The sequence below is a fragment of the Bombina bombina genome, chromosome 2 (assembly GCF_027579735.1).
Source record: "Bombina bombina isolate aBomBom1 chromosome 2, aBomBom1.pri, whole genome shotgun sequence".
NCBI lineage: Eukaryota > Metazoa > Chordata > Amphibia > Anura > Bombinatoridae > Bombina > Bombina bombina.
The window spans coordinates 1,258,603,959-1,258,626,197 of NC_069500.1; positions in this window are offsets into that span (position 1 = coordinate 1,258,603,959).

Below are 22,239 nucleotides of genomic sequence, written 5' to 3' on the forward strand. Positions count from 1 at the left end.
TTAATTAACTGTTTCTTGGCTTGAAGAGGAATCCTGAGAGAGTCAGCAAAGTTTGAATCAATGAAAACTCCAGCAGCTCCAGGGTCAATGAGAGCTTGAGCTCGAAACTTGGTGTTTCCAAAAGTGATAGTTACATGAACAAAAAGTTTAGAATTGAGGGAAGGACATGGGATTCTGGCTTAACTCTGTCCCTCTATCAAAAGTTAAGCCTTGCTTTTACTGGCCGGATAGGACAGTCCTTCAGTAAATGTCCTTTGGTATCACAATACAGGACATAATCTAAGAGTACGCCTTCTATGGCGTTCAGCTTCTTTACAATTTAATAGCTCCTACTTTCATGGGTTCCACAGACTCAGGAGATTGGGAATTATTATTAGACAGACTTGAGGTTCGAATAGGAGGACAAAAAGAAGAAGATTTAACAAAGGATCTCCGATTTCTATCTCTCTCCTGAAGACGTTCAGAATGCCGGGCGTCAAGAGTAATTCGCAAATTGATAAGACCCTCCAATGAAATCCGGTGAAGTTCCTGAAATACAAGTTCATCCTTAAGGCATTCGCAAAGCCCCTTGCGAAAGGCTGCCCGTAAGGCTCCATGGTTCCAATCACTTTCTGCGGCTAAGGTCCTGAATTCATAGCATATTGAGTTACCGAAAGGGATCCCTGTCTCAGATCCAACAATCTTGCCTCTGCAGCTTCAGACCTCCCAGGCTTGTCAAAAACAGAAGAAAAAATGGACACAAATAATTCCACATCCTGTAGTAAAGGATCATTCTTCTCTAAAAGAGGAGACACCCAGGCTAGAGCCTTACCCTTCATGAGGGATATAATAAAGGTGATTTTGGAAGTAGAATTTGAAAAAATTTGAGGATTGTTTCTGAAATGTAAACGACATTGATTAAGGAATCTACGGCATTCTTCAGGATTACCGTCATATCTATCTGGAAGTGGGATTCATGGTATATACTGTCCAACAGGTTGAGGTGGGTTAAAGACAGCATTGGAGCTAGTAGCAGCTGCAGCAGGAGTCGCTGAAGCTTGAGAAGGAGCGGAGAGGTTATGTAGCAGAGCAGTAATCTGGTCAAGCTTGGAATCCAAAGATTGCAAATGAGCAGAATGATTTCCTAGAAGTTGCCCTTGTAGAGCCACAGCCCTGTATAACTCATCAGGGTCCATATTATGGCCCGTTTGTACTGTCAGGTTAGGAAATGTCCAGAAGAAGACCCAAATGCTAAGGTGAACTTAAACAACACCCTTGCACTCTGAGTTTAATCCAGGATGTGACCCCACGACAACCTCTAAAAAACAATGTACTCACGATATGGAGCAGAGTTAGCCTGAGTCCAAAGTAATTCAAGATATCAGCCAAATAGACTTCTGAGTGAGGAACTGGTTTCAGGAAATGTCTTCCACAGAATCAGGAGAGCAGGGATAGTCCACTTATACTCAGACAGAGGAAGGGTAAAACAAGAAACAGTTAATAATGCAGTTTGAGGGTTAACACTGTGTAGTCAGTCCTTGCAGAGTTTGGCAACAGGTTATCAGGCAGTTTGAGGGTTAACACTGTGTAGTCAGTCCTTGCATAGTTTGGCAACAGGTTATCAGTCAGTTTGAAGGTTAATACTGAATAGTCAGTACTTGCAGAGTTAGACAACAGGAAATCAGGTAGTTTGAGGGTTAACACTGTGTAGTCAGTCCTTGCCAAGTTTGGCAACAGGTTATCAGGCAGTTTGAGGGTTAATACTGAATAGTCAGTACTTGCAGAGTTAGACAACAGGAAATCAGGTAGTTTGAAGGTTAACTCAGATTAATCAGTACTTGCAGAGATTGGCAACAGGTTATCATGCAGTTTGAGAGTTTACACTGAATAAACAGTACTTGCAGAGTTTGGCAACAGGATATCAAGCAGTTTGAAGGTTTACACTGAATAAACAGTACTTGCAGAGTTTGGCAACAAGTTAACATGCAGTTTGAGAGTTTCACAGAATAAACAGTACTTGCAGTGTTTGGCAACAGGATATCAAGCAGTTTGAAGGTTTACACTGAGTAAACAGTACTTGCAGAGGTTGGCAACAGGTAAACATGCAGTTTGAGAGTTTCACAGAACAAACAGTACTTGCAGAGTTTGGCAACAGGTTAACATGCAGTTTGAGAGATTCACAGAATAAACAGTACTTGCAGTGTTTGGCAACAGTTTGAGGGTTAACCCAGCATAGTCTTGGCAACAGAAAATCAGCAGTTAGAGAGATTCCACAGAGAAGTCCTCACAGGAGCTACAAAGAGGAACAAACAAAGGGCGCTGAAGAAACAGGAAGCCCGGAATAACATCATCAGGAAGCGGCGGCTCAGACTACCTGCCAATCAAGCACAAAGAGAGGACCGCCAGAGCTTACCAGCGGCCGAGCGTGACAATATGTATATAATCTAAACACTTTGGTTAATGAAAGCAAATTAAATCCAATAAAGAGTTGAATGGCTGTCTTTGGGCCTGAGAATCCTCCTCGGTTACAGAGTTGCACCCACTTATGGGGCAATAGTCCTATTTCTGCTGAGAGGAGCTAAACAACCCCAGAGCAAGCCACACAGAAATGTAATCACCATGTGTTCCACACTGTGAGGGATGATCACACAGCAGGTCCGCTGAAAGTATTGTATTTAGTGTATTGTTGGAAGTGTTTATTGACCATTACTAGAGGATCTCACTATCCATTCCAACCAGACTCTGCTGAAGTTCCTCCCAGCAGAAGCAGCGTTTAATGAAGCATGTATGTTCTTTTTCTAGGTGAACTTAGTTCCACCTTCAAAAATAATGAAGGAACTCAGTTCCCATGAGTTCCTATTTAACTTGACCCATGCTAAAGAGGTTGCTTCTAGGAGGTAACTTGCCATAGAACAAGTTAATGAGCTGTTGTTCATTCCTGGTAGAGCGCTTTTCTTCAAACTATGTAACTTCAAACTTGTAATGCAGCAGGTATGTAAGAAAGTGAGGAATGGGAGTACTTTAACAATAGGAATTTGAAATGAGATTGTTTAAAAAAAAAGTAAGATTGTACGGAAAGGTTGTAGTGATGGAAAGTGGAAGGGGTAGACAATATGGTTGGTGTGAACAGGTAGTACTAGTAAAACAATTAAAATTACTTTAATTATCAAATGCTAATTTGCTTAGTAAAACGTGTTATAGTTTCTGTATGTTAAAAACAAGAAAATAGAGAGACACACTCACTGAGGCAGAACAATAGCTAGACAAACTTCCATGCTTGTCCACAAGACCAGTGCCACTCAGAGTGCAGTCTCTTTTTGCACACTATGCCTTTTCACAGAGAAAAATATCCTGTAGCATATCAGTCTGATCCTGCCCATTGACAGTCCAGCACCCAAATACCAGGAAATTCTTTTCTGAACAAGACAAACAACAAACCACAGACGTACATTTTGGCCTCTCTTGGGCCTCATCAGTGAGGTGCAGTTGCATATATCTACAGCATGTGTGTAAGGAGTCCATATCTGGTTTCCCCCTTTTACTCTTAGGGAGACCTAAGAGCAATTTACATAAAAAAAAGAAAATAGAGACACACTTACTGAGACAGAACAATAGTTAGAAAAACTTCTGTGCTTTTCCACAAGGCCAGTTCCACTCATGGTGCAGTCTCTTTTTGCACACTAAGGCCTAGATTTGGAGTTCGGCGGTAGCCGTCAAAACCAGCGTTAGAGGCTCCTAACGCTGGTTTTGGCCGCCCGCTGGTATTTGGAGTCAGTGATTAAAGGGTCTAACGCTCACTTTTCAGCCGCGACTTTTCCATACCGCAGATCCCCCTACGCCATTTGCGTAGCCTATCTTTTCAATGGGATCTTTCTAACGCCGGTATTTAGAGTCGTTTCTGAAGTGAGCGTTAGAGCTCTAACGACAAAATTCCAGCCGCCTGAAAATAGCAGGAGTTAAGAGCTTTCTGGCTAACGCCGGTTTATAAAGCTCTTAACTACTGTACCCTAAAGTACACTAACACCCATAAACTACCTATGTACCCCTAAACCGAGGTCCCCCCACATCGCCGCCACTCTATTTAAATTTTTAACCCCTAATCTGCCGACCGCCACCTACGTTATACTTATGTACCCCTAATCTGCTGCCCCTAACCCCGCCGACCCCTATATTATATTTCTTAACCCCTAACTTGCCCCCCACAACGTCGCCGCAAGCTACTTAAAATAATTAACCCCTAATCTTCCGACCGCAAATCGCCGCCACCTACGTTATCCCTATGTACCCCTAATCTGCTACCCCTAACATCGCCGACCCCTATATTATATTTATTAACCCCTAATCTGCCCCCCTCAACGTCGCCGACACCTGCCTACACTTATTAACCCCTAATCTGCCGAGCGGACCTGAGCGCTACTATAATAAAATTATGAACCCCTAACCCGCCTCACTAACCCTATCATAAATAGTATTAACCCCTAATCTGCCCTCCCTAACATCGCCGACACCTAACTTCAATTATTAACCCCTAATCTGCCGACCGGAGCTCACCGCTATTCTAATAAATGTATTAACCCCTAAAGCTAAGTCTAACCCTAACACTAACACCCCCCTAAGTTAAATATAATTTTTATCTAACAAAATAAATTAACTCTTATTAAATAAATGATTCCTATTTAAAGCTAAATACTTACCTGTAAAATAAATCCTAATATAGCTACAATATAAATTATAATTATATTATAGCTATTTTAGGATTAATATTTATTTTACAGGTAACTTTGTAATTATTTTAACCAGGTACAATAGCTATTAAATAGTTAAGAACTATTTAATAGTTACCTAGTTAAAATAATAACAAAATTACCTGTAAAATAAGTCCTATCCTAAGATATAGTTAAACCTAACACTACCCTATCAATAAAATAATTAAATAAACTACCTACAATTACCTACAATTAACCTAACACTACACTATCAATAAATTAATTAAATACAATTCCTACAAATAAATACAATTAAATAAACTAGCTAAAGTACAAAAAATAAAAAGATCTAAGTTACAGAAAATAAAAAAATATTTACAAACATAATAAAAATATTACAACAATTTTAAACTAATTACACCTACTCTAAGCCCCCTAATAAAATAACAAAGCCCCCCAAAATAAAAAATTCCCTACCCTATTCTAAATTAAAAAAGTTACAAGCTCTTTTACCTTACCAGCCCTGAACAGGGCCCTTTGCGGGGCATGCCCCAAGAATTTCAGCTCTTTTGCCTGTAAAAGAATAAATACAATACCCCCCCCCCCAACAATACAACCCACCACCCACATACCCCTAATCTAACCCAAACCCCCCTTAAATAAACCTAACACTAAGCCCCTGAAGATCTTCCTACCTTGTCTTCACCATACCAGGTTCACCGATCCGTCCTGAAGAGCTTCTCCGATGTCCTGATCCAAGCCCAAGCGGGGGCTGAAGAGGTCCATGATCCGGTCAAAGTCTTCATCCAAGCGGGGCAGAAGAGGATCTTCCATCCGATTGAAGTCATCATCCAGGCGGCATCTTCGATCTTCTTCCATCCGGAGCGAAGCGGCAGGATCCTGAAGACATCCAGCGCGGAACATCCATCCGGACCGACGACTGAACGACGAATGACTGTTCCTTTAAGGGACGTCATCCAAGATGGCGTCCCTCGAATTCCGATTGGCTGATAGGATTCTATCAGCCAATCGGAATTAAGGTAGGAATTTTCTGATTGGCTGATGGAATCAGCCAATCAGAATCAAGTTCAATCCGATTGGCTGATCCAATCAGCCAATCAGATTGAGCTCGCATTCTATTGGCTGTTCCGATCAGCCAATAGAATGCGAGCTCAATCTGATTGGCTGATTGGATCGGCCAATCGGAATGAACTAGATTCTGATTGGCTGATTCCATCAGCCAATCAGAAAATTCCTACCTTAATTCCGATTGGCTGATAGAATCCTATCAGCCAATCGGAATTCGAGGGACGCCATCTTGGATGACGTCCCTTAAAGGAACAGTCATTCGTCGTTCAGTCGTCGGTCCGGATGGATGTTCCGCGCTGGATGTCTTCAGGATCCTGCCGCTTCGCTCCGGATGGAAGAAGATCGAAGATGCCGCCTGGATGATGACTTCAATCGGATGGAAGATCCTCTTCTGCCCCGCTTGGATGAAGACTTTGACCGGATCATGGACCTCTTCAGCCCCCGCTTGGGCTTGGATCAGGACATCGGAGGAGCTCTTCAGGACGGATCGGTGAACCTGGTATGGTGAAGACAAGGTAGGAAGATCTTCAGGGGCTTAGTGTTAGGTTTATTTAAGGGGGGTTTGGGTTAGATTAGGGGTATGTGGGTGGTGGGTTGTAATGTTGGGGGGGGGGGTATTGTATTTATTCTTTTACAGGCAAAAGAGCTGAAATTCTTGGGGCATGCCCCGCAAAGGGCCCTGTTCAGGGCTGGTAAGGTAAAAGAGCTTGTAACTTTTTTAATTTAGAATAGGGTAGGGAATTTTTTATTTTGGGGGGCTTTGTTATTTTATTAGGGGGCTTAGAGTAGGTGTAATTAGTTTAAAATTGTTGTAATATTTTTATTATGTTTGTAAATATTTTTTTATTTTCTGTAACTTAGATCTTTTTTATTTTTTGTACTTTAGCTAGTTTATTTAATTGTATTTATTTGTAGGAATTGTATTTAATTAATTTATTGATAGTGTAGTGTTAGGTTAATTGTAGGTAATTGTAGGTAGTTTATTTAATTATTTTATTGATAGGGTAGTGTTAGGTTTAATTATATCTTAGGTTAGGACTTATTTTACAGGTAATTTTGTTATTATTTTAACTAGGTAACTATTAAATAGTTCTTAACTATTTAATAGCTATTGTACCTGGTTAAAATAATTACAAAGTTACCTGTAAAATAAATATTAATCCTATAATAGCTATAATATAATTATAATTTATATTGTAGCTATATTAGGATGTATTTTACAGGTAAGTATTTAGCTTTAAATAGGAATCATTTATTTAATAAGAGTTAATTTATTTCGTTAGATAAAAATTATATTTAACTTAGGGGGGTGTTAGTGTTAGGGTTAGACTTAGCTTTAGGGGTTAATACATTTATTAGAATAGCGGTGAGCTCCGGTCGGCAGATTAGGGGTTAATAATTGAAGTTAGGTGTCGGCGATGTTAGGGAGGGCAGATTAGGGGTTAATACTATTTATGATAGGGTTAGTGAGGCGGATTAGGGGTTAATACATTTATTATAGTAGCGCTCAGGTCCGCTCGGCAGATTAGGGGTTAATAAGTGTAGGCAGGTGTCGGCGACGTTGAGGGGGGCAGATTAGGGGTTAATAAATATAATATAGGGGTCGGCGATGTTAGGGCAGCAGATTAGGGGTACATAGGGATAACGTAGGTTGCGGCGGTTTACGGAGCGGCAGATTAGGGGTTTAAAAAAATATGCAGGGGTCAGCGATAGCGGGGGCGGCAGATTAGGGGTTAATAAGTGTAAGGTTAGGGGTGTTTAGACTCGGGGTACATGTTAGAGTGTTAGGTGCAGACGTAGGAAGTGTTTCCCCATAGGAAACAATGGGGCTGCGTTAGGAGCTGAACGCTGCTTTTTTGCAGGTGTTAGGTTTTTTTTCAGCTCAAACAGCCCCATTGTTTTCTATGGGGATATCGTGCACAAGCACGTTTTTGAGGCCGGCCGCGTCCGTAAGCAACTCTGGTATTGAGAGTTGCATTTGCGGTAAAAATGCTCTACGCTCCTTTTTTGGAGCCTAACGCAGCATTTGATTAAACTCTCGATACCAGAGTTAAATTTATGGTGCGGCCAGAAAAAAGCCCGCGGAGCGTTAGCAGCCCTTTTACCGCCGAACTCCAAATCTAGGCCTATGCCTTTTCACAGAGAAAAAATATCCTGTAGCATATCAGTCTGATCCTGCCCAATGACAGTCCAGCACCAAAATACCAGGCAATTCTTCTCTGAACAAGACAAACAACAAACCACATATGTACGTTTCGTAATTATTTTATTAGAAAAATAATCATATATGCATATATACAAAATAAAATAATATATGCATATATACAAAATATCTCTTGTTACAAAACAACTGAAATATACTTTTGTCATCAGAAAAAATTCAAAATGCAAACATAAAACTTAAATAATCACACAGAATAAAATTAAACATATTTCAAACATATTTCAAATACAGACAAAAACAAACTGGAGGAAAAAAAAAAACTAAATAATGCAATCTTTCCGCTTCTTTGTCTTCCAGATGCCTTCAGAATCTAATTCCCCATATTGCCTCCTACCAAAAGGAAAACATAAAAACAGCTTCCCACGGATCATACCCACACAATCACCTACAGTAACTTCCTCTTTCTTAAAAATCTAAATATTATGCACATCCCACAAAAGCTCCTTCACACAACATGCCAATAACCATATCAATCTTGCTTTCTCCTTTTCTACACCACGTTCACACAAACCATACATCATCATATTAAAAGTAAAAAACTGCACTCCAGTCAGACCCTTAATCATCCTATTCAATCTTCTCCAAACATCCCTAGCATACTCACAATTACAAAACAAATTAAAAACACTCTTCCTTTGACAACAACCATCTCTAGGACATACTACTGAAGCCACTAAATGCACTCTCTGAAAATCCCTTGTCAGCAAACACTTATGCACACTCATCCAACTAATATATTTCTACCTATTCATCAAATGCTTATTACACACATTTTTTCCATACCAACACACATTCATTCTCATTCAAACCCCCAATCAACTCAAGACCTTCCTTCTTCTCCAACATGTTCAACACCATTCTGCTTGCACACCACATCTCCCTACTAACATTCACCAAACCATATTTTTTAATCCAACATTCCACCCTTACATAAAACCATGGAACAGCAAAGCATACCGGTTTCTATCAATCTCAAACAAACCATATTGTCTTAAAACATTTCCACAAGCATACTTTACCATACAACCAGCCATGCGACTCAACGACTCAGAACCACACACCTACTAACATATTTCACAGCCAAGAATCTCTTCACATTTGGAAAACCCTTACCACCAACATTCTTACTCTTAACAACAACATCTCGCTCCATACCAGAACTCCAGAAAAAAAGAAAAAACTCTCAAAATTCTCAGAAAATTCCTCTCAGGAGGTGGAAAAATTAATGCTAAATATAACATAATAGGGATCAAAACCAATTTAATAGCTAACATTTTTCCTTCCAAAGATAAAGTCCTTAAAGACCAAAACTGAAGTTTTCTACTCACTTTATCAAAAACATTCTCCCAACTTTCCAAGCCTTTCAAATCCACATTAAATTTCACACCAACACCTCAATTGCACCGTCTGTCACAGGCCATCCACAGGAATTAATCTCCCTATCATTATCAAAAACTTTAACTTTACACTTATTCAAATTAACTCTGAAACCACTTGCCATACAAAAACATTCAACCAAAGTTTTCACCCTCCTCAAACCAGCCTGAGTCTCACATACCACACTCACATCATCCATATACCCAATCACTTTCAAACACCTTCCATTACTGCCAGGAACACTCACACCTCTAACTAATTTATCCTTCCTCAAACTGGTTAACAATGGCTCAATGACACATACAAATAACACAGGAGACAAAGGAGAACCTTGACGCACTCCAGATTTAACACAAAATTCCTCAGTCAAAAAAACATTAACCTGAACTTGACTCACAATATTTTAATATAAACATTTAAACCATCCAATAATCTTACCAGAAAAACCTAAACATTCTAAAACATGAAACATAAAATTATGCACTACCCTATTATATGCTTTTTAAAAAATCCACAATAGCAACAGACCTCATCCTCTCCCTCACATACCACAGTACATCATGTAGTAACAACAAACTTTCAGAAATCTGATGCCCAGGAACAGCACACACTTGCTCTTCACCCACAACCTTCCCAATCACTCCACATATTCTATTTGCCAGTACTTTTGCAATAAACTTATAGTCAACATTCAACAACGTAATCGGCCTCCAATTCCTCAAATCTCTCTTATCACCCTTTTTAAATAACAAAACAATCAAACCTTTCCTCATTGAAACAGGCAAAACATTCATTCTCAAAACAAACTTACAAACATCCAACATATCCACCCCAATCAAATTCCAAAAACACGTATAAAATTCAACAGGCAAACTATAACAACCAGGCACCTTCCCATTCTTAAAACTCCTAACAACCTCTGCAATCTCATCCAATCTTAGATCCCTTTCTAATAAATCATTATCATATTTTCCCAACTTAACCTCAATGTCTTGCAACAACTCATTTTCAAATAAAACATCTCTTGTCTTTTCTTTATACAGCTCACTGCAAAACTCATGAACTTCATGCAAAACACCATCTGTACCATTAATTTCACACTCAAAACATTAACAAAACCAGTCTTTCATTCAAAAGCTTTCTTAAAAAAATATTTACTAAAAGACAAATCCTTTTCCATTACCTCCAATCTTGCCATAAAAACAATTTTCCTTCCCTTTTCATGCATACATTTTTTAATTATCTTTCTTGCTTTAGCAATTTCCTCATGGATATCAATATCACAATTTTTCAATTCATACAAATACAACAACCTCAGATGCCATTTATCATACAACTCCCTTTCCATTTTAGCTTTCTCACAGCCTTTCTTAATAAAAAAAAAACCCTCTTTATTTCCACCTTCAACCATTCCCAGCACATAAACACATTACTAAAATCACACTTTCTTTCACGCAACCTTTCATACATCCAAACAAAGTGACGCTTAATCTTCTCATCTTCTAACAAATCTACATTTAGTTTCCAAACACCCTTACCATACTTGATCTTCAAATCACAATTCACCTTACACATCAAAAGGGCATGATCCATAAAGGGCATCCGCTTTAAATAAAAATCATCAACAAATAGAAATTTAGATAAAAAACAAAAATCAATTTGAGATTTTATCCCACCCCTATCCATAAAGAAAGTAAAACCCTCCCCTGAAAATGAAACAGACCCAAAGACATTCTTTAAACCGAAAGATTTAAACATATCAACTAAAAACTTCCCCGAGCTATTCACCCTACAATCACTCCCACCCTCTCTGTCCCCATTCTTAATAATACAATTAAAATTCCCAACCAAAAAAGTTTTATCTCAACCTGGCAGAAACAACTTTAATGTTTCAAAATTTTGCAAACGTTCTACCCTATTTGGAGAAGCATATATATATTAAACAAACGAAAAACAGTCCCACAAAAACTAAAACTAACCAAAAGAACCCGACCTGGGACAATATGAACTACATTAAGGATAGAAAAACAAAACCCCTTAAACAAAACTCCCACCCCCCCCCCATTCCTATCAGAAGAACAGGAACATACTATAGGATCATATTCCCAGTCAGCACATTTATGATGTTCAGAGAGACCATATTCCTGCAAACAAAAAATATTAGCAGAACATACAGATTATAAATTAAAAATTGCAGCTCTCCTTGCTATAGTTTTCATACACATGACATTAAGGGAAGACATGGCCAGAAACATCACACAAATAAATTAAAGATAATCAAAAAAAGAATTAACATCAGGACTCCTTCTTTCATTTCTTTTTCTTAGGACTCAAAGGAGATATTTTAAATCTGCCTCTGTGAAGTGCCGACCTACTAGGCTCCCCCTTGCCAGCCCCATAACCAGTAACTTCAGCAAGTTGGTTCACATCTCTTTTATCTAGTAAACCAACAGAAGAGGCATCAGAAAAGTCACCAACACACTGACTTGAGTCAGAGGGAATGTCTTTAGTAGAGACAGAAGGAAACTCTAAAATTAAATAGTCAGCATCACTAGCAGTATCTGGATCTACACTCTTAACTACTGGAAGATCCAAATCAGGACTCTCCCATCCATCAGAATACGCACCTTTTTTCCACTTAGGGGCAGATTTTTTTCCCTGCAGTGTCCATATCCTTCTCAGAACCAGAGGACACAACAGCAGACCAACCAATGACCTCCCCTTCACCAATAATAACATCAGGAGCAGGATCACAAGATGACTCAGTGAATGAAAAATTCTCTGTCCCAGGAACAGCAACAGTATCATCCACAGAATTGGGCAACAGGGTTTCAAGAACATCAGAAGCAGCTATCACATTAGATGTAGCAAGATCCACCTCATGAAGATTATATTGGGCTTCCTCCACCTTCTCAGCCACAGGAACCACCACAGGAGCATCAGACACCTCTCCGACAGGGACCCCAACTGCAGATTTCTTACATAAAAGAGGCAATATAGAGTTCATTGCCTCATTAGAGACCTCCTCACACAGATGACTCAACCGCAACTGAAGATGTTTTATTTGCAACATCAGCGTAGGAAGGCTTCACTCTGTCAAGCCCCTACAAACATCATCAAAGGACACATCCTGCACAGATGACTTGAAGAACTACACAAGTCACAGGTCCAGCATTTACTACAGTGGGCAACAAGATGATCCTCCTCACTACAATTTCGACATCTGGCACCTGGGTAATTTTCAGCAATGTGACCAAACAGGTTGCAACTACGGCAAAAAAAGAGGCATGTCATCATAGTATAGGAAACCTCTATTTCCACCAATTGCAAAAGTCTGTGGAGGGTGTTTCTTTCCACCAATGCCTAATTTATCTGGCACAAACCACACCCAGAACGTGCACTTTCCATTGAAAGACCCAAACGGATTCTTCAGCTTGCTACCTCCTTGAACATCATCAAAGTAGCAACAAAGAAACAGACGAATTTCGACATCAGTGACCCAAGGGTTGTACATATGTACTATCATCAGGATTCTTCTCTCCCTCTGCACACAGGAAACAAATCTCATGCCCATCAACTCTGGAGCAGCAGCCATATCAATAGTCCGTTGATGATGCTCATCTGTGAAAGCCACATCAAAAATCCCTCTTGAAGGGAAAGACTGAACACAATGCAAACTTGCTCTTGGCATCTTCAAAACACCCTCCAAAACAACCTGCTGGACATGAGCCAAACCAATCTTCTCTCGGAAGTCCTCAGAACTCAACACCCGAAGTGTATGGGGAACGTTTGGCACATTGGTAGTCATAATTGCCCTATTGCCTCTTTAGGCTGGATTTCATAGCACCCCCAAAAGCCGCATGTGGCTGAAGTCCAAGGATGATGTCACAAGGCCAAGGGGATGGCCCTACTACCCAGTTGCTCTAGGCCTAAGGAGTTGCCACCCCCCAATAGCAGCAGGAGCCCAAACTCCGAATGGAAAGGACCCCAGGCCGAAGGAGCAAATCTTTCAACCAAGACCAAGCACAGAAAACTGCACTTGATCCCAGCCAAAGGCCAGAGAAGTGACCTCAGATGATCGTTTCGACCTATTGTGGATCTCGTCAGTGAGGTGCAGTTGCATATCTCTATGGCATGTGTGCAAGGAGTTCATATCTGGTTTTCCCCTTTTACTCTTAGGGAGACCTAAGAGCAATTTACATAAAAACAAGAAAATAGAGACGCACTCACTGAGACAGAATAATAGCTAGAAAAACTTCTGTGCTTGTCCACAAGGCCAGACAAGGCCAGTGCCACTCAGGGTAAAGTTTCTTTTTGCACACTATGCCTTTTCACAGAGAAAAAATATCCTGTAGCATATCAGTCTGATCCTGCCCAATGACAGTCCAGCACCGAAATACTAGGCAATTCTTCTCTGAACAAGACAAACAACAAACCACAGACGTACGTTTCGGCCTCTCTTGGGCCTCGTCATTGAGGTGCAGTTACATATCTCTAGGGCAAGGAGTCCATATCTGGTTTCTCCCTTTTATTCTTAGGAAGACCTAAGAGCAATTTACATAAAAACAAGAAAATAGAGAGACGCACTCACTGAGACAGAACACTTAAAATTTATATTCTGTTAAATTATAGAGATAAAATATATCTGTTTATTTACACAGTTTTTATGTCTTATTGAGGAATTAACAATTAATTTCAAATTAATCTAGAAATATATACTTATACTTCTTGACCATGCAAGACATAACTATATGAAATCTGGCTTATTATTTAGATAAAAAGGGGTTTGCAATATACAATTTGTAGCTATGGGATTAGATATTTCTTATATTAGATTAATAGGCAGAATTGACTAGGTTCTAGCCTAAAATATTGCATAAATACACATATAGATGAGCAGATGATAAATAATCCAATGTAATAAGACACAATTATTTATTAGATCAGCTAAAAATATGAAATTACACAATATTAAATGCGTAGGCCTAAAGACAATAACAATTACATTTATTTACAATACAAATATACACTTATACAAACATACATGGCATAGGTACCTTGGATTTATCTTGTTGACAGTCTGTCAATAATTCTGTTTCTGCTAGCTCTCTCTCCTCTTCCTTCTGTCTCCATTCTTTCCCTACTGACTAAATCTTCTTCTATATATTTAAACCATGTCCCATCTGTTAATATTAACTTTGATGCAATTGGTTCAATTTTTCCCTCCCTAACCATATTTGGAAAAACGAACGCCATTGTTCTCCGCTGTTTACATGTAAATAGGGGCTATTGTAAGGGGTAAATATCTATAAATCATATGGCTTGGACAGCTGTTCTGACTGTAAGGTCAGATGTTCTTTTGTCCATGATAACCTTTTATTTACCACCTCCACGCCCCAACAGCCACATGAAAAGACTCCTATTTACATGTAAACGTTTGGTGACTCTATTGAAATGGGTGGAAGCTTGGGTAAATAATAAGCCTTATTTACCATCTCCTGATTTTCTTTGAGGTAGACAGGGCATGGTAAACAAAAGGCTTTATGGCTTTTGTTCTTGAAACAGGGCATTAAAGGTAAGGGGGCATTTTCTTTCCATTGCCAGGGAATATTATCAGAATATCAGATATACAGATCCATTCACACACACACTAATACATTATATATATATATATATATATATATATATATACACATATACATACACGCACATATATATATATATATATATATATATACACACATTATATATATATATATATATATATATACACACACATACCTATACGCATCTACGCATATACATACATATATATATATATATATATATACATATACACACACACACATACACAGGCATATCCAATTTACACAAGCAGTTTACTCTAACAGTTGTCCCCTTGTGGATATTAAACCTGGCTTGCTTGGCTACACCTATGACAATAGTTGCTTGTGTCTTAATTCCAATAGATAATCCAACTTTACCCGGTGCTCTTTTAAATAATCTGTTCATCCGTATGGATATATTATTAAAATGATTACAAGAATACACTGTGCTAAAAGAAAACCCTTAATTCCTATTTCTATCAATGTGTTAGTCAAGACAAGGCTAAAATCTCCATCATCTAATAATTAATCTAATACTTCACCTGCCTTATCAATTTTGTAACTAATTTGTATTATATGGGTATCTTTCCTTTCTAATAAATTCTGGAGATTTAGTGATATTGAATCAATATGTATGTCAAACACAGGGATATACGTTTCAGGTTCCGGAACATCAGGTTCACTGTCAATGAGTATTTCCTCCTTAAAGACAGGAATCAATATGATTACTATGCTACCAATGGTACTGTCTTCACGGGGGGTATAGCAAAAGTTAGGGTATAGTATTGGGCATAACTGACTTCCATAGGTGTATTCCTTGTGGTTTGTGACTACACAATATTGTCCATCCATATTGTATGCTGCTTTCACCATTGGTGTTCTCCACTTTGTTAGTTGAATTGGGCACCCAAGTTCAGTTGGAGAGGAGCTTGAATTAATTTCTTCTTTAAATCCAGTCATTGCTTTTGTACTTTTCTGGGTTTCCTGGGTGCTGTTGTCTTCAATCTCTTGTCCCTCCATCAGTAATATGGCCTCTGCTGTTGTGGGTTCTCCGCGTGTTATAATTGTTGGATTTTCTTCTTGCTTCAGGCCGCATATGGGGGTACTGATTTCAAAGGCATTGCAGCAACATAGGTTTTCTCCCATGGTGCAACATGCTGTGTATGGTACCTTCCATTTCCCTTTTACTTGTACCAAAAGCTCTGGGATATTCAGCCTCTCCTTGTATATAGTACCTTCTCGGTATCCAATTGAATGTGAGAATGCCAGTCTATCAAAAATAGAGTCCTCTGGATCAAAAACTGGCAGGGAGATAGTGAAAGATACGTACAAATCTTAACCAAGAGAACAGGAAGTTTTTTTTCTCTAGCAGTGATGAGTATTACGGGAGTATGGTGTCACCAAACCTATATCATGAATGATGGATGTTGGAAGCATTTCCCAATGTTTAATGGACCTGTGGGGACAATACCATTGTGCCAAGTCTTTATCTTTTATGATGTCTGGAATCTTACCTGAACGTACATCCCTGAGAACATTGGCCATTTTATCAATAACAAAGCTACCATAGGCTGCACAGATTATTTCCCTCCCCTCATGGTTTTTCCAAGCTCTCTCATTGCTAGCATTTATAATTTCATTTATCTTAACTTGGGTTTCACTGAATAGGTTAGCTATGTCATGTATGTTGTACACAGTATATTTTTTCTCATCAGCCAGTCCGCCTATTCCCTTTAGAGATGGTTTTAACACATGTTGTCCTTCATTCTGATCAAAGTTAGCAATATGTTTGCGTATTGCTTCCAGGTCTGCCCTATTCCAAATTGACATTCCTGATCCAAACAGTCCTGGAATTGCTTCTTCATTTCCTTCCATTCCTTTAAATTTTCTAGATCTGAAAACCCTGTCCTGATAATTAGGATTGTCATGTTTTGGAATAGGGTTTTGAACTTGACTGGCACGTGAGATTATTAATTCCTTTAATAAAGATGAGTAAAATGCAGAAACATTGGTGTGCTTACAGGTCCCAAATTCAGCCATATTCCATTTAGATATGTTCAACAATATTGGAACATGGATAAACTGTACTTTACTGTAAAGAACACCCGGCACTGGTGTTGCAGTGAGACCACTTGTAGGGACTATCTGGGTTGTTGGGCATCCTGCAGTTTGTATTGTAGAAGTGAAAGTGGATGGCACAGGTGCTTGTGAGGTGAATTGTTGTGTGGAATTTGGGAGAACTTGTAGGATCACAGTGCCAGGGACATGGTGATTAGAGGGAGCTGGATCGTTGCTAGAAAGGATGAATAGATATGCCCATCTCCCAGAATCCTCTGGGCGGGTCTGGTGGATGTGTAATGATCCATTTGGGAAAATGTCCACTCCCCCTCTTTACAGATTCTTATTTTGTCTGGGCCCCACCAGGATACTCTTTGCCCACTGATGCCCTCTGCTATGAAAGGAATAAGGACAGATTCTCCTTCGTGGCTGTAAACTGGATTCTTTTCCACTCTTATCCCGAAGAATGGACTGCAGATGACAGCTAAACTTCGGTGCACAACGATCCATATTATGATCAGCTTCATGGTACTGTAGTCAGAGTATAGATTGGAATGACATAAGGAGGTGGAAGGAAAACAAAAATAAGGAAACATAGAAGTTATAACAAGTGATACTATAAATAATACAATATTTACATATATCTACCTTTCTGTCGATCTGTTTTCTTATATGTAACCTATTATGTGCTGCCTTCTCCTTTATATGTTTTCAATTGGTTGGCGTGCACCCATTTATCCTCTGACTTTTTTTCCTTTATCCTGATTTCATAGACTGATGGGCTAAGTTTGTCTATGATGGTAAAGGGACCTCTCCATTTTTTTGAGAGGTTGCTTTCTGTTGGGCGTAGCTCCAGTAGCATTACTTTATCCCTATGTCCCAACAGCTTTCTCTCACTCCCTTGTCAAACTGGAGTTTGGCCCTCTTTTGGGCTTTCCCCATGTGTTGTGCTGCAAATGTGTGTATTTCTCTGAGGGTCTTCTCTAATTTGATTAGGTATTGGTCTATTGATAGTCTGTCAATTGTTGGGGTATGCATTTCTACCGATAGGTGTTCGGGTAGCCTCATTTTTCTACCTGTCATAATCTCAAAAGGTGTTATTCGCGTTGTGGAGGAGGGGCTAGCTCTAATTGCCATTGTCAGGAGGGGCAGAATCCCCAATTTTTTGCATTTATATTTACAATTTTTTTAACATTGTTTTAATTTGTCTGTTGGCCCTCTCAACTTGCCCAGAAGATTCAGGGTGATAAGGTATGTGAAAGTTTTGCTTGACTCCCAGCATTTGCATGCATGTTTGCATCAATTTTCCTGTGAAATGTGTGCCTTGATCAGACTCTATAAATGCTGGCAGACCCCATTGAACAATAGCTAGAAAAACTATTGTGCTTGTCCAGAAGGCCAGTGCCACTCAGGGTGCAGTCTCTTTTTGCACACTATGCCTTTTCACAAAGAAAAAATATCCTGTAGCATATCAGTCTGATCCTGCCCAATGACAGTCCAGCACCAAAATACCAGGCAATTCTTCTCTGAACAAGACAAACAAAAAACCACAGATTGATATGCTGATGGGCTAGTGAGATTCTCTAAGAACTTTTGTCATTAATATGAAGCTCCTGTAGGAATTAAAGGCAGTTACCTTAAGAACATTGGGTCTCACAAAAGGTGTTTAAGTACATAAAGGAGATGCATATATTATAATAGAACTCACACAAAAATAATAATTACAAAATTATTTGAAATTAATAATTGAAATATTGAAGTGAAATCATCCAGTAAACAAAATTGTGTAGCTAAATTATATTAAAAATTGTAACTAAATTAATCTGCAAAAATCTTATGTTATGGAAGCATTAACATTTGTGTAGAAATAATGAGAAGAAAACATATTTAATGCACAAAGTAGAAAAGTTACTATAACTACATTACATAAGCAAAAAACAAAGGGCTAGATTATGGAGCACTAACAGCTAAGCACTAGCAAAAAGGGGTTTATCGCGGGTGTTTGCGCTCACCAGGTGAAGCGAAAGCTTGAGCGTAACTAATTAACGTGGTTAACTGTTTCGCAAAACAAGTGTCACAAAACACATAAAAAATACAATACAAAGTACACTTTCAATCATAATAACACCATCTAATAAAAAAATGTATTAAAAAAATTGCACAATTTTTTTTATATATAGGCTCAAATATATGAGGTCTCAGGTATTAGAAAAATAAGGCAGGCAAACGGCTTTAACATTGAGATACATACATATACATGTCTAAATATTTTATTTACATATGTATTTATTATATGTGTATATACTGTATGCATTTACAGACTCATAAATACATATGTACGTACATATGGACATATATATATATATATATATATATATATATATATATATATATATATATATATATATATATATATATATATATATATATGCGCATTGAAGTACATGTACATTGTATACAGGTATAGATATATATATTGTATCCAAAAAACATCAGATATATGTAGAAATATGTATATATGAGTAAATAGAACACATATATATGTGAAGAACTTTGTATTGTGAAATATTGATATTTTTATGTCAGGTTAGTGCACTTCAGAATATGTTATTGGGTTTGCACACAAGTAGGGTGTTTCCACTTTTTTGCTCTATTGACTTCTATGGGGAGATCACGCGCATGATATTCCTAGTTTGACATTTTACGCTTGTTGGGTTAGCACGCAATCAAGAACTTTTTGACACGCTCAAAAACCTTACTTCTAATGCAGTAAATGCTCTAGTAGGAGCATTAAATAATGCTCCACTTGTAATCTGTCTTAGTTCTTTTTAAATATGTTGCAAATGTCATTCTGCTTTGTCTAGTGGCGAAGTTATTGTGCATTTTCTTGGGGGAGGGTTTGTTTAAATGGTCATTTCTATCCAGTGTTTCTACCATGTTTTTAATACTATCAAATATATAGGGCCAGATCACAAGCAGTGTGCTAACGATAGTGTGGGCCGTTATACACAATAGCGCTGGAGTGCGCGAACATTAGGAAATCCATGGTAAAGTTCATTCACCAGAGAAGGGTTAGCGTGCCAACATCGCTCTAGTGCACTGATTTTCAAACCTGTCCTCAGACCTCCCTAACAGGTCACATTTTGTGGATATCTGAACTATATCAAAGGTGAAATAATCAGCTGATTAGTAAAGATGGTTATTTTACCTGCTCTCATACAAGGTTATCCAGAAAACCTGGACCAGGGATAGGCACAGACTATGGCTGTGGTAGACAATTTCAAAAATACAGACCTTAGTGAAGTGAAGGAGACAGTGAAGGAGTTTAAATATGCATGGGATAGGTATAAGGCAATGCTAGATATAAGATAAGGCCAGGAACTAATGAAAGTATTCAGAAAATTGGGCAAACTAGATGGGCTGAATGGGTCCCAGTGCAAACAGAACAGCAGGTTCTTTAAATTGGCTGTTCTGACTCCAATCATTCTGTGTCCAAGCAGTAGGAGCCTCCAGGAGGCTCCTGTTGCTGGGACACAGGATTGGGGGGAGTCTGGGACCCCTGTTTAAATAGAATCCTGGAGGCTCCTGCTGCTAGGATACAGGATACTGTCTGAGAATGATTGGAGACAGAGACGCCAGTTTAAAGAGGCTGCTGGGGGGCTCTGCAATTCCTGACCAAACCCACCCACCTTGATGTTAATTGAATTATCATCATGGTTGGTTACTTACTTGGTTAGGTAATTTGTTTTAGAGTAGACAGCAGTCTTCTACACACAGACACCAGCACCAACGCTGCCGCACAGATCAAGAAATGAGGGCGGTCATGACTCATGGGTGGTTGACACAGGCTACACTGCAGGCAGCTTGCTTCTTCCCTCTCTTTCACTCACTTTTTCGCTACTGAGTGTGAAATGTGGCGCCACATGCATCAAGGAGAAGTGTCAGGACCAGTATTAATCTGTCCTACCCCTCCCACCCCACCGCAAACTGTGTGGCGGACACTGCAAGGGCCAGTCACTGACACCAGTGTCTGTGTACAGACACCTTGCCTAATCCTGACCTGGACTGTTGGGGAGTCCTGAGGACAGGTTTGAAAACCAGTGCTCCAGTGCAACCTATTCTTTCAATGGATGTTGAAACTGGGGTAAAAAGTGCTGGTATAATAAGTTGAAAGTTATAGATGGTGCTCCAGCAAAAGCCGAAACAGAACTAAATAATTTATTGGGACTTGAGGACTGAAGTAATGTGTAAGAATTATAAAAAAAAAAAAAAAAAGTTGTCCAAAACACAACAAAAGGAGATTAAAATAAAGTAATAATAAAATTTATATACTTTTTAATAAAAATATATCATATTAACCCCTTAATAACCACAGCACTTTTCCATTTTCTGTCCGTTTGGGACCAAGGCTATTTTTATATTTTTGTGGTGTTTGTGTTTAGCTGTAATTTTCCTCTTGCTCATTTACTGTACCCACACATATTATATACCGTTTTTCTCGCCATTAAATGGACTTTCCAAAAATACCATTATTTTCATTATATCTTATAATTTATTATAAAAAAAATTATAAAATATGAGAAAAAAAATGGAAAAAAAACACTTTTTCTAACTTTGACCCCCAAAATCTGTTACACATCTACAACCACCAAAAAAAACCATGCTAAATATTTTCTAAATTTTGTCCTGAGTTTAGAAATACCCAATGTTTACATGTTCTTTGCTTTTTTTTGCAAGTTATAGGGCCATAAATACAAGTAGCACTTTGCTATTTCCAAACCATTTTATTCAAGATTTGCGCTAGTTACATTGGGACACTGATATCTTTCAGGAATCCCTGAATATTCCTTGACATGTGTATATATTTTTTTAGAAGACATCCCAAAGTATTGATCTAGGCCAATTTTGGTATATTTCATGCCACCATTTCACCGCCAAATGCGATCAAATACAAAAAATCGTTCACTTTTTCAAAAACTTTCGGTTTCTCACTGAAATTTACAAACAGCTTGTGCAATTATGGCATAAATGGTTGTAATTTTTTCTCTGGGATCCCCTTGTTCAGAAATAGCAGACATATATGGCTTTGGCATTGCTTTTTGGTAATTAGAAGGCCGCTAAATGCCGGTGCGCACCACACGTGTATTATGCCCAGCAGTGCAGTGGTTAATTAGGGAGCTTGTAGGGAGCTTAAAGTGTT